This window comes from Anopheles bellator, chromosome 2, assembly GCF_943735745.2.
Source record: "Anopheles bellator chromosome 2, idAnoBellAS_SP24_06.2, whole genome shotgun sequence".
Classification (NCBI taxonomy): Eukaryota; Metazoa; Arthropoda; class Insecta; order Diptera; family Culicidae; genus Anopheles; species Anopheles bellator.
Genome location: NC_071286.1, coordinates 57,585,206 through 57,598,141, shown reverse-complemented (window position 1 = coordinate 57,598,141; position 12,936 = coordinate 57,585,206). Strand labels below are relative to the sequence as shown.

The window sequence follows — 12,936 nt, the reverse complement described above, 5'->3', positions numbered from 1 at the left end:
AAATATTTGTTGGAAAAAGGACAAACTTTGGACAAACATCGGGTGTCGTGGTGAAAATGCATTGCCGTTCGGCGAAAGGGCTGTAAGGTCACAACCTGTTGTGCCTGAAACGCCGAGGGCACCGGCGTTGCTGTGACCGGCTAGGCCAGGATATTTATTTCCCACGATCCTTCCGTGGCCACACCATCGCCCAAAGGTTCATTGCGTGCCATGAAACAGTAGAGTTGTTGGGCTAGCTGGCCCAACGGGACGATCCATAAATGCACGCGCCACACCACCGTTGACCAAGCGCCTGGCCGTTACAACAGTGCCGCACTAATAACGGTCATGTTGTGATATTCTCAGAACCCTTGGGAGGAGCCGAGTAATCAAAGATGGGGAGATGAACTGAGAGAAAAAAATGGTTACCACCAACGGATACATTGTTGGCGACTTTCCTACAAAAACATCCAGACACACTGACCCTGCTTGGTGCTTGCCAGGAAAAAGCTGAGTAGATTTTCCACGAATGCGTAGCGTAGGACTTTTCCACCGGCAAGTCTGTGTCGTATTTCACCATGCTCGGGGGCAGTGGGTAAAAAAGTACGAATCCTTTAAACAATATCCGTCGGCTATCATTTTCCGTAGATCTTTGGAACCCCCATTTTTTTGCCTTCTGCTGCTTGACCCACGGCCGCAGAGCCATGGTTGAAAGAAAATTTATTTTCATTACAAAAAAAAACAGGTCCTGCTGCTGCCGAACCGAAGGCAAGTGCCGGGTCCCGGATCACACTGTTACTTCGGATGGTATCATAAATTACGCTTTATTGGATCGACTGGATTTGATTATCTCGGGTGCTCTCGGAAGGACCCCAGATTTATCCTATCACTCATTGGGAAGCATCGGCAGAAGGAGATCGTAGCGCATCGCCGGTGCCGGGAAATATTTTACTTTTGCTTTCGATCTCCACATTTTCGTCCATGACAGCCAGCCCTATTTTTTGTCTTGCGACCGTCACAGTGCCCCGGAAGATCCGGTGAAACCGGATACATATTACCCGCCGGTCCCGGTGGCGGTGAAATGGCAGACAGCCGCACGAAGGACCGAAACAGACACCTGACACAAATCTGCACACAGTGACCGAGCCCCGGCAGCCGTCCCGGCAGGACGACTGGTTTGAAGGAGCATTTGAAAAAGTGAGACGATAAGAGCCCGTTCCAACGGTGGTGTTTGCTTTGCACTTCTACTTTCGGTCCTACGTAGCCGGAGTTGTCACTGATAAGCAGAAAGGATCAACCTCCGGCAAAGACACGGCGGTCATCACCGGGAAATGAATCATCCCAAGGACCGCGCCGTTGCTGTAGGTCGCTGCCTAAGTACACGGCAAAGCAATAGCTCTGAATGTCAGGTGGACAAACCGACGACAGCACCAGGGCACTAATTCTCCTCGACCAGCTGTGGCTGGGTCGTGCCACATGTCGCTAGAAGTGTTTGGTTGGCGTTTCAGCGACGAGCTTTTCGTGTTCATACGCATAAGCTTTTCTTCCACATATGATATGCGTGTGATCCAAGCCGACGGAACGAACGTTACGAACTGTCGAGAGCGTTGTGGCATTACCATTAGAAAGGATTATTTTTCGCATGCCACTGAATGGTTGTCATCGTCAAGATTATGAAATAATGAATTTGGTCTCGAATGGTGGCTGCCGTTGTCCTTGTGTTGTGAACTGAAAATGGAGGTAAACTGTTCACTAAGATGGTTTTCTACGACACAACTGATAATCTTTTCGAAAGATTTGAGAAATAAGAGCTTTAAGGAACGTCAGGAAGGGACAAACAAATTAATTGTCGGACTCGTAACCGAAAGCAATTTCGAATCATTTTCATATGCTTTTCGCTCAGTAAAAGCGTCGCTTAAAATGGCACATGACTCCGACTGCACACAGTATTCATGATAACAGGAATTAATTAAACATTTTATTGCCACGCTCATGCAACGGCACCCTGGCCGACCGTGTAGCATATCAGCGCCACGAAGGGCTAAGCCATGAATGCTTATCTTAAGCCGTTACTTGCAGCTGATAACAACGACGGGCATTTAGGTCACCCTATCTACTACTATTGCCCACCTAGAACCCAGCACGAGGCGAACCCAGCATTTCAAGCCACACCACACACGCCGCGCGAGCATGTTTGGCATGCTGCAACATTGCATGCATTTCCTGCGGCGGATTCCACAGTGCCGCCGGGTATGCGAAGCTCGGCCCTCGGGGTTCGGCTCACGTTTCATATCTACGCTTACAACAATTGTTGCACATAAGTCCACTGTTCTTAGTACATGCAAACGACTACAGGAGCACAACATCTCGGGCGTATAGATGGTCGACTTAGATACAGGACCGTCGGCCGCATACCGGGACGGCGGCGGGGTTGTTTAATTTCTATTCTCCTCACAGGAGCGGCATGCACCTTTCAGAGCAAAGGATGCGATTGCGGGGCCCAGAGTAGATAAATTGTTAAATTTCGTGTGGCGGTGAGAAGTGTTACTGCACGATCCGAGCCTCGTTTGAATATTAGAGTTGATGGTGGTTAATAGCGAATTTAGCCACTCTACCTTGAAGTTGTTAAAATGCAGATCGATCATTGTACCGAAAAATAGATTTAGTACAATCGCTAGGCATCTAATCGGACAGTATAACCAATATTTTAAGTAAAGTGTTGGGTTTTGTGAAGGCTTGTGCAAAATGGATGGCGCATTCACTAACCATGGAACAAAAACACATTCGAATGCAACTTTCTCGGCAACATTTTGAGCTTTATCGAAAGGATTAAGTGGGTTTTGTGCGCCAACTCATCACTATGGATGAGACTTGGGTCTATCACCATAATCCTGAATGAAAACAAAAGGCTAATGAGTGGTGTGAACGTGGTTCTTCGGGACCGAAACGAGTACGTGCCCGAAAATCGGCCAAGAAAGTGGTAGCATCAGTTTTATGGGATATGAAATAAATTTTGTTTGTAGATTATTTGCAAACTGGTAAAACAATAAATTCTGAATATTATTGTAACCTTTTAAATGAACCGTTGAAATATTAAGTTAAAGGAAAAAGTTTATGAAAACAGACCGGGTTTGCAGAAGAAAAACCGTTGCGGAAACGTATTTTGCCGCCCTTCCAGATTCTCACTTCGGGGATGGAATATACTGAACTATAAAGTGTATTTTAAACCATAAAATTGTTTTTCTTTTCGAACTGCAAATTTTAAGCCTACAAGTACACGTAATGCATTAAATTTATTACTTTCACTGATGTGACCTAAAGTAAAGCAAAAAATTAGAATCAGGCTTCATAAGTATAGTAACTGTATTTAAATGAAGCACCCCTTCTCGTATTGAACGGCGCATTGAGCCACTAAAAGACTCAGTTTTGTAGAAAATCAGGCTGAATATTTAATTCATAAAAACAAAAAGTGAAGTGTACTAAAAATGAATTGCACTGAAAAGAAGACTGAAAGAAGTATCGTTGGCCAAAGTGTTCCGTAAACCAATAACAACTTTTAATGAAGACTTGAGAACGAGAATAGCTTGTTCAGATGAGAAAACTAATTTTACCGATGTTTGTTTGTAAATTTAAACCAACTTTCCCTCGCAGTTCAATGGATTTAGTCTAATAGCGGCTCAGTCCGTAACATACCAGCAGACAGACTTTGAGTTGTTTCATGCCAAAAAATGGCGAAACCAAACCATTCGAAGGAACATTTATTTTCTTTTAAGGTTTGCACAATTGTTTCGAATGAACGTCGTTAGAAGTAGTGCAACCGACCATGAAATTCATCCACCCGAGCATTATCCGTTGAACTTCCACAAAAAAAAAACACAACCAACAAGAGCTCTTTGTACTGAATTTTTCGCTAGACAGAGCCGAACGGTGCAGAGCTCAAGAGAACTGACGCGCCAAGAAAACACTGTTTTCCCCGTCGGCAAGAAATTTTCCTTTCAACGAAACCATCTGGTGTTGCGTTGAGTTTCCTCATCAGCCACCACAGCACCATGGGGCAGGCTGGCAAAATATTGGAACCAGTCCCCGGGGGCCCGGACCAGTATTATTTTACAGCGAACAAAGATCGAAGCGATTGTCGAGAGGCCATACGCGCGAGTGAATGGCTCGCGATGTGACACGAAGTCAAACGCAAACCCCGCGAGACGCGGCACGTTGCCGGCGCGCACTAAATGCACGCCAAGCAACCCGGTTCCGCCTCAACCGGTTCGCGATCGATCGTGGGGCCGCCCGCCCGGGTCGGGTTCGGGGCGCGGGTTCTACGCGAATGGGCCGTTTTTATGCTCGTACTTAATGGTATCACGTTCCGCCCGTGTTGCCCCGTGACTCTTTCTGTCCCACGCCCTGTCGCCCAAGACTTCCACACTCTAGGGGCGCTTTACGCACTGCAGCCAATTAAAGTTCTCGTTATCGATTATACGATTATGAAGTCGTAACCTGTCGTTCGCGTGACTAATATATAGCGTCGGAACGGAAGTCGAAGCGGGCGCACAGGACGAGAACAAATAGCTGGTTGATAATAGGATTAAAGGATCAACATGGCAGTTCTAATGTTCTGGTTGCAAAACTAATACACCACAAACGGGCTTATCGGTTCCCGAAGTTCTGAAGGTTCTTCGCGTGTTTGTTCGAGTTTTTGTCCATCGATAGAATCGGCGCAAAAAGCTATAGAAAACGGCACGAGTGCTGCTTCGAACAACATAATAAGATCTTCAGCAATGATTCGCCCATTCTTACGACGCTACGATGTGTTACTCAGCACCTACAGCGCCGAAACCTTCAAATCGAGACCGATCGACTCTACGAAGATCGATGACTATTGTTGTGGTGATGGTCACTCTGCCCGATGGCGTTGCAGCAAAACCACAAAGCGAGCTGGTGGTTCCTTATTTTCCCAGCGTGTCTGAACGGCCGCGACGCGGTCTGAAGAAACCGATTCTTCAGGCCGACGTTCGACGTGCGGTCTCAAGGACGTCCCGCGATGGCAAAGAACTTGAACTGGCGCGTCCCGAACCGGAACTGCCGGACACGACTCGTGACTACGCGGATTTCGATTCTGTTTCGTTTTCTCACTCACCATCTCGAGATTTGGAGCGTATGGTAGCGAGACACAAAGAACCCTATTTCATGGTCATGGTTTCATGGGGTAGGATTGTACGGTGTCGATCGTAAATTGAAAAACCCGAAACCCAAACTATGTACTAAAAATAGTCAGATGTTTAAACAGCGAATAAGCTAATTACAGTAGCTGGGTAGCGAATGGAAGTGAATTTTACGTTCCCGCGGAGATGCTCCTTTATGCTCTGCCTAGTGTCTGCTAAAGAGCATGTAAATCACCGGTTGAATAATTGATCCCACGGATCTCCGCCATCGGTCTCTTGGGGCCTCTTAGTTGCCTCGTACTTCATTAGCCGTACAGAGCGGAGGTCTCTCTGGTGAAAAGGTTGATCCATGGCGTAAAACCCGAAATGAATTCGTGTAATGCTATTACTTTATGCCATTAAGTTCCATCCACCGACAGCACCGTATTACTTTGAGCACTTTTACATCCGTGGAAAGAATCCTGAAGCTGCTCTTTGGCCCGGTTTCTTCTCCGTACTTCGTTCTCTCTCTATTGCCGAACTCTCTCTTCTTCTCTCGGCTGTTTTGATTACTGATTCCCGGAGACTGATGTGATCTGTGGCCGTGTTTTTAATCTCACAACTTTACAAACAGTAACCCCCTTCAAGCACTTAGAACTCGCTATCTCCAAAGCGCACCGTCGACCCAACTTGTTCCATTAATTCTGTGCCAGTTGTCAATCGCATCGCCCCCGCTGGGAGCAATCCTTTCGCAATGAGTCCTTACTTTGTCACTCGCCGAAGGACAAGGCCCGCAGTGCCGGTGTTTAAATCACTTGCTCCCATTTGAGCCGTACAATCTTTCATGTCGCTTTCGAGGTGCATGGATCCAGATGCACTCCCACAGACGCCATCTCATTTCACCAAGTTCAAGGCTCTCCTTGTGAGTCGATGAAACGGTAACCCGCTCGCTGCTCTGCCCCTAGACGCGGAACTCCACAGAGTAGTTTGTGCACGACCTGCTGGGCCCGCGGGGAGAGGGAATCAACCTCGTATTGGATGGAGCGACCAGAAGAAAAACCAGTTTCTGATCTTCCGCCATGAACGTTCGCCACTTTGTGCACAAAGAACACCTCGACTGCAGTGCATTTGCCCGGCGCAGTCCGGTCGGGGTCGGGTGTAGGTGTAGCGAAGGCTCTGACCTCCCTCAGGGAGCCACCACCGGTCGGCGAGTTCCTTGACTTGACGGGCGGTTCTCGCTGTCCCGCAGATACGCGCGGCTCACCGCTCGGACTCGCCAAAAGGGGTGGAAACATTAAACAAACCCCAACGTCATAGGGTGACAGGGACTGTAAAAGCTGCGGGTGACATTAGAAAATAGATAAATCCGTTCGGTGGCCCAGAGAGCGATGGCCACGGCCGATGCAGATAGCAGCCACGCGGGTCGGATCCCCTGGGGATGGGCGTCATGTGGTAGAGACTGCTAAATTGTAGTTTGATAAGTACGGTTTTGAGCCCGTCGTGGATTGACTGTCGAGGTGGACCGAAACATGGCAGCTCGAGAAATTCACGCTCGGGAATAACAACAAACACAATTATTTAAATTATCCTCCAGCGCAGAAAGTATTCGCAGAACTTTCGCGTTCTAGGTCGGTGCACGTTGGCAGCACCGGAGCTACGAAAACAGCAAAGTTTTGCGTGCCAGCTGTCTTGGGCGCCCGTCCCTCGGAGTATCCTTAAGTCGTCGACCGAAAACGTCTTCATCGCCGTCATTATCATAATCGATGCCGGGGCTTCGAAAGCAGCTGTTGGGTTCGCATAAGGCACATCCGGAGCGTACGGGGATAGCGAGTGGACACTAAATCCGGTCACTAAACGAAGTGTCACACGATGTAGGTGTGCCACAACAGCTCAGCATGGCCTCGGCGTCAGCAGGACGCGATGACCGCAGAAATCAGACAACACTCGAATACAGACGCTCCCCTTCGTGACGCATCCTGGTTGTCGGTGATAAGATCCCGGTGAAGGATGGAAAATTATAAGGTTGGCTAAAAAGTAATCTATTATTTTTGAATGTAATTTAAAACTATATTTAACAGGTTTTCAATGGTCCGATTTGCGTCAAATATGCACCGTTTTGTTGGAAAATTTGTTGTAAACTTTCAAAAATACCCTCATAATGCCTCTCTTGTAGAAGGCTTAGCCGTTATTGGCGAAAACCCGAGCAATCAATTTTCACAATCCTTTTTCAGTTTTTCATAACTCAGGAAATTTTGTAATGTGCAAAAAAGGCCTCAATCGCTTGGTGCAAGGTCAGGACTATACGGTGAATGCATTAAAACTTCCCAATCAAGCTTCCAGTTTTTCTGGCAAGTCACTAAAGACGTGACATTGCGTTGTCCTGATGGAACACAATGTTTCTTCCGTTGGCCGATTCTCGTAATTTCTGATTAATTGCTAGCTTCGAACGGTGAAGTTGTTCACGGTAAAGATCTGAATTTAGTGTTTGGCTACACGGAAGCAACTGATAATAAATTGTTTCTTTCAAGTCCCAGCCAGTAGAACCTTATTGGCCGAAAGTCCTGGTTTGACCACCGGTTAAGCTGCTTCACCACGCTTAGACCACGATTATTTTCACTCAGTATTGTCGTATGTATCCGATTTCTCATCCCCAGTACTCATTCGTTAAAGAAGTGTGTCGATTTCGTTCCATTTAGCCAAATTACGCAAATGGAAGTTCGATCCATCACTTTTTATGTATTAATTGGCGTGGAACCAAAACTTCAAGCTTCTTTGTGAATCAAACTTTGTGCAAATGGCTTAAAACTGTTTGATGTTTAATCTTTAGCCTCTGACCGATGCTCTGACTACTAACATGTCGATCAACTTTGATTATTTCTGTAATTTTATCGGCATTTTCAATGACGGGCCTGCCTGGGTGAGGTGCACCTTGAACATAAAAAATAACTGAAACGGGTTAACCGAATCGACCAACCGTCAAACCGAAAATGGCTCATTACTAGCTAGCTGTGCAGTATCGGCGTCATAAACACCATGCAAAATTTCAGCGGTCTAACTGGCACCTTTTTAAAAGAAAAACTGTAAAATGTTCCGAATATTCTCTTTGTTGATTTCCATTGTTAGCAATTTTTAACTCCCAACTGAATGGAGTAAACGAAAATAGTTTAAAGGGTGAAGTTTTAGCGGGCTAAACTTGAAAATGTAAGATCGATACTTTGCGAGATATCGCTCACTAAAGTCATCTACCGTGAACATAATGGATTACTTTTTAGCCAACCTTATACTAAGCCGCACCGGGCCACATACTTTTCGCCCACCCCGGGGCGAGGGTGTTTTACGTCGCACGCAAACGGGTACCGCAAAGGAGGATCAAACACTTCCGGTTCCAGGTACGGACAAGCGCTAGTTGCAGGACGAGCTCAACGGGCACAGTTGATTCCGACAGCGCCGCCCCCTGTGATGTCCGTAAAATTAACACATTCTCTAGTTGGTCTCGCTCAACTGGCTGCTTTCGCGTTTTTTTTTTGTTTTTTCGCTTTCCAAAAGGATCAGCTTCCCGTGGACCATGGAGCGAAATCCCCGGCTACGCGACGCGGAGCTCAGATGAGCTGGTGGCATATTTAACACAGACGATGTAAAGCGGAGATGAAAGGAGCGCTACTTGTATATTATACAGGAAGCGAGATAGTGGGCCGCCAGATTGTAAAGGGATAGGACGTAGAGAACGACACGACAACGAATGCGCAGCCGAAAAGGATCAGGGAAGAACAGAGAAAGAGAGAGAGCCGGGCACTTAGTATTCTGCCACTAAACGCTGTCGCCTGGGCGCAGAACTGCAGAAAGGACGCTACATCCGGCCGGACGGTGGTTGGTCCTCCTTCCTCCCACAGCACCTCCCCGCACCACACGTAATCCGTTGATAATTACCGGATGGGGGTGATAATGTTGGTTTGCTTAAGCGCCGTACGCTTCAGTTGCGTAGTGGAGCATATCAAGGTTAGCGACGTTTTATGCCCACCAATCCGGCAGCTGTCGGACGGAGGGCCCCCGCTCGAGGGGCCTGAAAGACTGGTTTATGCTACAGTGCGTTTGAGCATTGGCAGCTTAAAGTATTAGTGAAACCGAATGGGCCGGACAGAGCCGGTGGCAAAAACCTGACATCCGCGGCACCAACACCACCGCGTATTGTGGTCAAAATTTGCGGAAGATTTTTGTTGTAACATTTAACATAGAACAAAGTTGTTGCAAAATAGCTACTTTTACGCGAAAGGTTTTAGCATTAACGATAGCAATAATTTAAAACCCACGATGGAGGTTGCGAAGTAAAGAAACTGGGCGGACAGGGCAGACTTATGGTGGCCATTTATCTTTTCGGCCATTTCAGTACAATTTCTCTAAATTCATGGTCAAAAAATGGTTTAGTGCTGCAGTGCGACATGCGTTATAAACACCACATGGCGCCAGTTTTATGGCGCTGCCCGACATCGGTCAGTGACTCAGCGACCGCATTCGAATGACACTTCTGCTGACCTTGTCGCGGTCCGTTCAGCCCAAGGCACTGCGAAGACGAATCGTCGCCGACGACGAAGACATCCGTAGTCTGCGCGGCGATCGCAGTCTTGACGGCGTGGTGTTCACTGAACCCAGCACCCGCGACGCACGCACGACATTCGTTTGTGGCTCATTTCTCACGCACTCCCAGTGCGGCGTGCATCATCGATATTGCAGTCGCTCGATACAAACTCGACGGCCGGAGTGGAAGACGCCGTAAATGTTGCTTCACGCCGTACCAAGTCCGGTTCACTTCGGTGAGCGAAGTTCAATTCCGTGACCTTGCGCTTGGATGTTGGAGTTTCTTCTTCTGGTTTCTGAAGCAAGACAAAGACACCGAAAGCGCGAAACCACCACCAGCCAGGCGGTCGACTTCCTGTGTAAAGGTAGCGAAATCGTATCGCTCCGTCCCGTTCTATAGGCGAAGTAGGCGCACGTGCGCCAAGATGGGCGACGCACGCCACGAGGCTTGGGCCTTCGTTAAGGGGCAGCAGTAAAGCACGGCAAAGTTCAAAATATTGCATCGCATCTATTGCAACATAGCTAGGCCTTACTGCACGAGGCGCAGTTTCTATATCCCAAGCTCGGTGGCACTCCGTCTAAGCACACCGGAAGGAGCCGAGGTAAAGTGTTGGGGATATTTTTTTCGGTTTTGGTTATCAATCTGAAGACTTTCTGTTTCGACCGGGGCGCAACCCCGGTGCAGCTTGTTTGTGAATTTTGATACTTTTCTGATTATGCTCTTTCAAACTGTCCATTTTGGCTTCCAGTGTTTCCATACAGTTCTCGTAACATATTGGCACACTTTTTCTGCAATTACCGTTATTAAACATTAGATGGGAAAGAGTGTTGCAGGGTCTGAAAAATCATTTGTGAAATTGTTGATATTGAAAATTGATTCAACCATTCCTTTGCAGGCAATTTGGTTATTCTTTTAACCAAATTCTTCAATTATTCTTCAATTATTTTTTATTTGGTTATTTAAAAAAAGGCTGAATATTTTTCGATGCTTGAACTCTTACTTGAAAGGTTGGTTCACCAAACTTATGTGTAAATTACAATTTTGGTTGCAAAAAATTGGGAAATATGAAATATTTATTTCCAAAGCGGTAGGTCGTCAACTCATTCGTCAAAAAAACATCGAAAAAAATTCAACAGTTTGCTAATTTGATCGACCTGTATATTAATATTAATCAAATATTGTATAAGTAAACTTTTTCTTTAATTACCGTTATCAAACTTCAAATGGAAAAGAGTAAGCATGGTCTAAAAATCATTTGTGAAATTGATTCACTACACAACCATTCTTTTGCAGGCAAAGCAAAACTACAGAGATTGGAACAGAATATGCTGAATGTTCCTAATATCACCTTTACATTTGTTTGGACTAAGCCGAAACTTCTCCTTTAATTGAGTTTTCTGTCAATTAATAGAGTAAAAGAAGTAAAGTTTTTGAACATCTTCTCGGCGATTTCGCCATCACTGCCACATTATTTGGAAAAGAACATATATCGAGTTAAATGATAAATGTAAAAACTACATCGTCCATAAGGCTTGGACCAAATTCCAACCGGTGTAGTTTGGCTCGCTGTTTTGCTCAAGATAAACAGAAACTTACCTGTTCGCTTTACCGGCCGATGACAGAAGCGCAACGTCCGTTTTATCCCCGGGATTTGGTTTCCTCACGCCAAGTGATGTCAACACACTTCGGAGGGTACACACCTAATTATCCGCCGGCGATGCAGCTTGACCAACGCGACGGCGGCTGTGTACAGCTTCGCGCTGCAGATAAGGCTGCCACGTATCAGCGACGCTGCTTATTTGCATTCACTCACGATGAACTGCTGCACTATGTACGAACGCACTCGGCAAGTTACACTCGGCCACCGCCGTTGGAGTTGCATCCGATTGCTTCCAGCATTCAAGCGACGCAACTCAGCGACCGACACCACGACTGGACGGAATTTCTTCTTTCGGATTTGCACTCCCAAAGCACTCCGGCGAAGCGCAACCAACACTTCGCGGGCTGCTGCGATGCAAAAACTGGAAATGGAACACATTTTTTTATCGCATGCTAAGAAGTTAAGTGCTAAGATGGACCAATGTTCGTTTGTCTCGGACCATACATTACACAAACGTGAGGCCATCGCGCGAACACTGTCAAGATCAGCAAGCATTGACCCTGGCGTGGTGCCCACAACCAAAATCAGCTGGTCCGGCCAGAAATAATCGCTCAAAACCGACGGCAAGGTTGCCGCCGAGAGGACCCTAAAGAATATGAATGTCTCAGACGTAATCAGCAAACAACAACGGCCTCGGCCCACCGTGGCCACTGGCCAATCGATCAGGAGAGCCCAAAATAAAACACCAAAGCAGAGCAGGATCGAAAAATAATCATCGCACACCAAGCAGGCTAAAACACGGAGAGCCCCGACTGGTGGCGGCGGTTGTCAACCGAAAAGGGGAAGGCAATCGATAAAATGTTTGTGGGCCGAATTTGGGTCCATCTTTTCCTTCGGTCTCTTCGTCACATCGTTTGCTTGCTTTTCTCGCTCTTCTCGCTTATTGGCCGACGAATCCTTTTGCGTCGCCCCTCGGTGGTGGGCAGCTTCCACCACGGAGTTAGTTGTTACACGTTGATTCCACTTATCACTTGACGCGGGCTGGCTGAGCGGGCACGATGCGGGAATTGAATTAAAACGATTTTTGATCACCCTCCTCGTTAACGACCGAAACACAGTCGCCGTCGTCACCACGCCGAATTCCGCGCATCGATCCCGTTGTAAACAGCGAGTCGAGCATATGGCGTCGCGGGGTTCCCGTTCAATCGAATTAAGCAAAAACTAAATAAACCGTTATGCACAATCACGTTTCGCCGCGACGCGGTGTTTCTAACAAGTTTATGGCCGTTTCGCTCGCTCGTACGGACCCGGTACCTTCACTTTACGGGGCGCCACTCCTGCTCACTGCTGCTGTGCGCGTGTATCTGATACGCGGCTACGCGGGTGATCCTGCACCGGCGATCCAAACACGACCACAGTTCAACGCCGACTGAACACAGCGACGGAACACAGCGTCCGCGAGCGCGAGCGGACCGTCGGATGTTTCTTTTTCTTGTTTTGCGTCGACGCGCCCGGCCCCGGCCGACCGGCAGCATGGAAGGCCGAGCACGAACGATTTGTTTACTAGAGTCGGCTGCCGGCGCGCAGTGCGTGACCCCCCCTCGAAAATCGATCGAATGCGATGTTGCGATGTTTTGCTCAGCCCT

At 47.4% G+C, this 12,936-nt stretch overlaps 1 protein-coding gene across 1 annotated transcript in view; it reads right to left on the bottom strand.

The window, feature by feature from the left end:
• LOC131208785 (ubiquitin-conjugating enzyme E2Q-like protein 1) overlaps positions 1–12,707 on the bottom strand; it is a 29,720-nt gene extending 17,013 nt beyond the window's left edge. Inside the window, exons 1-2 of the mRNA XM_058201673.1 lie at positions 12,636–12,707; positions 11,287–11,711 (exon numbers count right to left, since the gene is read on the bottom strand). The gene's annotated coding sequence lies outside the window, so the exon portion shown is untranslated. The remainder of the gene's footprint in view (positions 1–11,286; positions 11,712–12,635) is intronic.
• Positions 12,708–12,936: the final 229 nt, after the last annotated feature.